A 7,123-nucleotide genomic window follows, 5' to 3' on the forward strand; every position below is an offset into this window, starting at 1 on the left:
TCGAAACACGGCGAGTTGAGTTGATGCCAAAGAGCTCCATTTTGGTCTCATCTGACCACAACACTTTCACCCAGTTGTCCTCTGAATCATTCAGATGTTCATTGGCAAACTTGAGACGGGCATGTATATGTGCTTTCTTGAGCAGGGGGACCTTGCGGGTGCTGCAGGATTTCAGTCCTTCACGGTGTAGTGTGTTACCAACTGTTTTCTTGGTGACTATGGTCCCAGCTGCCTTGAGATCATTGACAAGATCCTCCCGTGTAGTTCTGGGCTGATTCCTCACCATTCTCATGATCATTGCAACTCCACGAGGTGAGATCTTGCATGGAGCCCCAGGCCGAGGGAGATTGACAGTTCTTTTGTGTGTCTTCCATTTGCGAATAATCGCACCAACTGTTGTCACCTTCTCACCAAGCTGCTTGGCGATGGTCTTGTAGCCCATTCCAGCCTTGTGTAGGTCTACAATCTTGTCCCTGACATCCTTGGAGAGCTCTTTGGTCTTGGCCATGGTGGAGAGTTTGGAATCTGATTGATTGATTGCTTCTGTGAACAGGTGTCTTTTATACAGGTAACAAGCTGAGATTAGGAGCACTCCCTTTAAGTGTGTGCTCCTAAACTCAGCTCGTTACCTGTATAAAAGACACCTGGAAGCCAGAAATCTTTCTGATTTAGAGGGGATCAAATACTTATCTCCCTCATTAAAATGCAAATCAATTATAACATTTTTGACATGCGTTTTTCTGGATTTTGTTGTTGTTATTCTGTCTCTCACTGTTCAAATAAACCTACTATTAAAAGTATAGACTGATCATTTCTTTGTCAGTGGGCAAACTTACAAAATCAGCAGGGGATCAAATACTTTTTTCCCTCACTATATATCTCTCCACATAAAATTAATTTTACCCAAACTATCAGCTGCACGTCGTTCTGGAAGTACATCTTATCAGCAGCATTGATTCACTTCATGAAAACTGCAGACTGATTTCAACATTCTCTGTCTCATCAATAAAATCAGGCTTCCTTGAACCAATCAATGCTGGTGAACTGCCCAATGTTTATTGTCAAAGACCCTTTTTTCAAGAAATGAGTCGTAGTTAAGTTCAAAACCATATAACAAACAACAAGAATTAAGCTTTGCGGAGAATTTTAATAGCAAAATAAATACAGTTGTTTTGTGCTGAGATTATTTTGTGTTGTGATGAGTAAAGGTATGATTTTCACGTATTATGGCTTTATCAGGACATAGGGGAAAAAACTGTTAAATAATGTGAAACTTTATTTAGCTGCCAAAATATAAATGTGTATTTATTTCAATATAATGGAAGAACAAATTAAGGTATGGAGGACAAATGACTTTGTGACAGGGAACTCTTTCCCCCGCAAACCAGATTGGAAGTAATAATAATGATGCTAAGTGATCGCTAATTAAATGTCCTCAATGTGTTACAAACAATATAAATATGACAGGTGTGTGAAAAATGTATGGCCTGACATAGAATAAATGGTGCTGCAACAAAGAGTAACTTTTCTAATTAAGAGTACTGTACATGTTCAGAGATTACCAGATCTCTTAACAATAGATTGAATTAATACTTTTTTCAAGTGTCTGATATTTTCCTATTCATGTGTTAACTGTAAAATTGATTAATCTAAGCAGAGAGCATTTATAAAATATCTTCAAAAGAAGGATGGATGTCATCGTGTAACGGTTAGCACACTGTATTTGAAATCCAGTTTCTTAAATCCGCTCAGCACCGCAGTTAGTCAATCGGTAGGTCACATATGGTGGCAGAAAAAAATGTGTGTACTCCCACCTCTTTCAAAACGTCTCGCCAATGTGCAAGAGTAGGCCACATCATCTCTAGAATGCCTATGTAGAGTGTCCCCTCGTGGAGACTCTTCTGTCAGCAGTGGCATGAGCAAGACATTGCAGGGCTGCATCTTTACCTTCAATTGAAGGCCATGACACAAACCTCATTGCAAAAATGTGCAATACAAAACAGAGGTGAGGAAAGTTGACACTTAGCATGCTGCCAATTGGCATGCTGGGTTATCAATTTAATGCTCTAATTCACATGCCCTATGGTCGCCATGGCTGCTATTTATGCCAGATTTGAATTAGTTGATCATACCACGTACCAGACCTTCCAAATCCCTGTAACATCGCTTTCAGTCAAAGCATGTTTCTAGTGCCAATGAAGTGACATGTGATGTGCGCTGGTTGGGTGATATGAGGAGCAAGACATATAGTTATTTCCAGTGAGGATTCACACCATTGAATATCAATGGACCAAGTGTATTGGACTTCAAGGTGAATTTGTTATAAACAACATGTGGTTTCATCATCGTAGGGTTACAAGTTAGGTCATGGACCTTTCAATCACCCCTTGTGGGTTATTGACATGATGTGCACACACATACAACCTTAATGTTAGTTCTATATGTGATTTCCTCTTGATAAAACAACCTATTAATTATGTTTCATTGTCATTACTTCTTTAGTTTAAAGATAATGCGACCAATCTGTTATGCGAGTTCAGCCCTGCTCGCAATGGAAACACTATGGAAATAAAATAATTCGAGCCATTCTGAATGCACCAATGATTGAAGGCTTCCCCTTGCCATATCAGCCATGGTTTTTTGTATTATCATACTTCACATGCTGATCAATGTAGGTTGGCGGAGGGCAGGTGAGGAGGAGGGCAGAACTAGTTCAGATATCACTTTCCACTTATGTTAGCCATGGCCGGGAACCAAATTGAGGTCGCTGGGTTCATAACGCAGCCTGCTAACTGCTGTACCACCGTTCCACCCCAGAAACACTTTCACAAAGTAGCAATAAGTGCATTTGGAGGAGCTCATCCGGTAATGCAGCGTGTGTCAAAAAGGAACGTTTCATTACTAAATGCTTAAAATTGATGATCACGAGCCTATCGAACGAACCTGCCAGCAGACTGCACTCCGTCATGTGTCCTCCGTAGATGAACTTTCACTCTCCGTGATTGTCCGTGTCACTTTCCTGCCATGACCCCTGGCAGCAGTAGGCATCATCAGTATTCCCAGACAAAATGCTAATCTTTATGCTTCCTGAGTAATACCTTTCAACTGTGGCCATCAGTCAATAAACCAGTGTGTTTACAGCATCCTAACCTATAAGAATAGGGGTTTTCCACTCTTTTCTGGCAACAAAACTGAAACCTTTTTACAAGGAATCATGTCTGCATTAACCACAATACTTGTGCTCAGAATGCAAAAAAAAACCACTGATAATATATGCATTGGCCTTTAAACTAACCTAGTTTCTGTAGACAGATGGGATTACGACACATTCTTATGTCCTATGCCATCACAGTTGTACAAAAATATGTATTGTTTCTTTTCAATTATGGACATATGCAGCGTAGCATCATCATGATAGATATATAATATTCAAATCAGTGGAAACATTTAATGCAGATCTTAAGAGCAAAATCAGAGTATCTTTCAGATGAAGATCCAGTTGTCACACTTGAAGAAGCAAACGTTGCCCTTTGCAGAATGATATTGGATATCAGAATGTATGAAATGCCATTCCAATGTCAATAATATTTAAAATGCAAATACACACTAAGATGTTATACATTATTTACATGCAGGGAGGTTGAGGTCAAAATGCTCTGGTGTCAACCTTGAGGCCCTGGGTTTGAATCCAGATAACCACCTGTTATTAAATTGGGTTCTCAAGTTTAGCGAGTTGAATTTACTAGCTCAAACACCAATGACTGTACACAAACCCATCAGACTAAATTGGTTTTCCACTTTATTTGACTAAATTCCTCTCTGTGGCAGCGCTGGTGGGAAAGTGCTGCCCCCTATTGTAGATAATAGGTAATTTGAAGAGATTTCAGATTCAGTTCTGTGATATCTCATTCCACCGATCGTTCCCTAACATGGGCAGATGAATTGCTCTGTGAGAGATCCTAATGGATTCTCCATCTCGTGACATGGTGCTGATAGCACAACCTTTTAAAATTGTGTAAATATTTACATAAAGCATTATACAAGTTTTCAGTTTAAAATATATGAATTCATAGCGATTACACAATTCAGATTTAGAGTCCAAAGGGGTGGTAACATAGCCTAGCAGTAGCGAATTCGACGCTTGTTTTGTGAAGGTTAATGGTTCGAATGCAGCGGCCACCCTAATACTACGGGTGTATTAACTGTAAAAATACGTGTTGCTTGCTTCACAGTGGACTTTAATGATCCCGTAATGTCATTTGCAAGAGAAGGATATTGTGTGTTGGCGTCATTGTCCAAATTGCCAAATGTGAAAAACAACCCAGAAAACTATTTAATTTGATGTACAAAGTAATTATCAGCCCCTACCGTGAAAAATAATCAGGATATTCACAGATAACAAGTATAACATCATATAATATGAACGTAATTTGATGTGTGATAAAATAGTCGCTTTAAATTACATGCTGCAACTAGCCCTTTGTTTTCCATCCAATTATTTTTCAACTCTCCATTGGTAAAATAAGTGACATATAATACCTTCATTAAGACTGTCGAGTGTAGCAGAATTAAATACACGATACATCACTGGCCATATGTTAAAATGAACTCAAGCCCATTTGCTCTGTCTCTGCGTCAAAGGCATGACAGCTCAATGCATTTATGAACAAATATACTTTTACTATACACTGATACGAAAATGAGACCTCCTTTGCCAGTAGAAAGATATAGTAATAGGTTTTTACCCTTTTATCTGCCACCAAAACTGACACCTTTATACAAGAGATCATGTTTGCAATAACCACAACACAAGCAGTAAAAATGCAAACAAAAAGAGACAACTCTGATAATGATATGCACTGTCCCTTGAAATTGATTGGTCCACACCCGAGACGGCTTTTCTTAGAGCCTAGTCTCCACTGGTGTTGGACCAGATGACGCCAAAAGACGTACAACTCAAAAACAGCGCACTATCAGAGTATTGAGAGCTCGGGGTAAGCATTTACATTATGAGACCTCCTTTGCCAGTAGCAAGATATAATATAATTTTACCCTTTTATCTGGCACCAAAACTGACACCTTTATACAAGGGATCATGTTTGCAATAACCACAACACAAGCAGTCAAAATGCAAACAAAAAGAGACAACTCTGATAATAATATGCACTGTCCTTGAAATTGATTAGTCCACACCCGAGACGGCTTCTCCTAGAGCCTATTCTCCACTGGTGTTGGACCAGTTTTGCTGCCAGATAAAAGAGTTAAAACCTATTACTATATCTTGCTACTGGCAAAGGAGGTCTCATAATGTAAATGTTTACCCCGAGCTCTCAATACTCTGATGGTGAGCTGTTTTTGAGTTGTACGTATTTTGGCGTCATCTGGTCCAACACCTGTGGAGACTAGGCTCTAAGAAAAGCCGTCTCGGGTGTGGACCAATCAATTTCAAGGACAGTGCATATCATTATCAGAGTTGTCTCTTTTTGTTTGCATTTTGACTGCTTGTGTTGTGGTTATTGAAAACATGATCCCTTGTATAAAGGTGTCAGTTTTGGTGCCAGATAAAAGGGTTAAAACCTATTACTACTGATACGAAAGTCAAAACGAAGCAGGTGGGGATTTTTTTCACTGCGTCACCACTTGGTGAGCTTGCATATTAAGAACAGAACATACAAAGCTACTATAATCATCATTAGCCATGGTCAATCCATTGCTGTTTGAAGCTCTCGTCAAGCCATTGTCATAATCCACGTCTGCATACTCGCTGATCCATTGCTCCATCTCCTTGATGAGCATCTACCTGGCAGCATTTCATTCCTTGCTTGCCGTTCGATTGTTATTTTTCACCATTGGCCATCATCCCTTCCTGTGATTCGTTCTGCTTAAGTTCACTACAGTACTGAAATTGTAATTAAGGCATCATTTTATATACAATATTGCACACAGCTTCAGGGTGGAACAGTGGTGCAACAGTTAGTCTAGTGCGCTATAAATCTAGTGAACTCAGTTTTATTTCCAACCATGGCTAACATCAGGAATGAGAGGTACCTAAGATGATCCTGGGGCCCTGCCTCACCAATCCACACTCATCAGCATGAAGTACACCAACAAAAAAACAACCCCATGACCGACCCAGAGTGGGGATGCCGTCATCCAGCAATTTATTAGCAGGAGGATGTGCACATTTTTTACTCTTACATCATTATCAGTGCTCTTATATAATTTACAGGTAGTCCATCGGCATATTATGAGTAGTGGGTTAAAGTGTGTGGTCTTTTTTTCACTCCGATTTCTAACTTGTGATTAATATGTATTAAAAGCATCCTGAATAATAATGCAGCTTTAAAAACAATCTTAGCAGTGACATTCTTTAGTTTAAGTTATAGTAGCCCTCAGTTTATTAATACATTTGTGTGTTGTACACCTCCTGCGGGAATTGTAAATTCTTCAATTTCACCAGAACTGATGAAACTTGGCACCAAATATAAGGGCTTATGTTTTGTATGAGTGAGAAAGTACATCTTGATTAAAAATAAAATCATTCAGCAAGTTTACCCAATAAGGACATGTTCTTGCTATTGATAAAGAATTACTTACAGCGAGGGAAAAAAGTATTTGATCCCCTGCTGATTTTGTACGTTTGCCCACTGACAAAGAAATATTCAGTCTATAATTTTAATGGTAGCTTTATTTGAACAGTGAGAGACAGAATAACAACAACAAAATCCAGAAAAACGCATGTCAAAAATGTTATAAATTGATTTGGATTTTAATGAGGGAAATAAGTATTTGACCCCCTCTCAATCAGAAAATTGCTGGCTCCCAGGTGTCTTTTATACAGGTAACGAGCTGAGATTAGGAGCACACTCTTAAAGGGAGTGCTCCTAATCTCAGCTTGTTACCTGTATAAAAGACACCTGTTCACAGAAGCAATCAATCAATCAGATTCCAAACTCTCCACCATGGCCAAGACCAAAGAGCTCTCCAAGGATGTCAGGGACAAGATTGTAGACCTACACAAGGCTGGAATGGGCTACAAGACCATCGCCAAGCAGCTTGGTGAGAAGGTGACAACAGTTGGTGCGATTATTCTCAAATGGAAGAAACACAAAAGAACTGTCAA

Source organism: Lethenteron reissneri, chromosome 21 (assembly GCF_015708825.2).
Source record: "Lethenteron reissneri isolate LAM-NWPU_2019-01 chromosome 21, ASM1570882v1, whole genome shotgun sequence".
NCBI lineage: Eukaryota > Metazoa > Chordata > Hyperoartia > Petromyzontiformes > Petromyzontidae > Lethenteron > Lethenteron reissneri.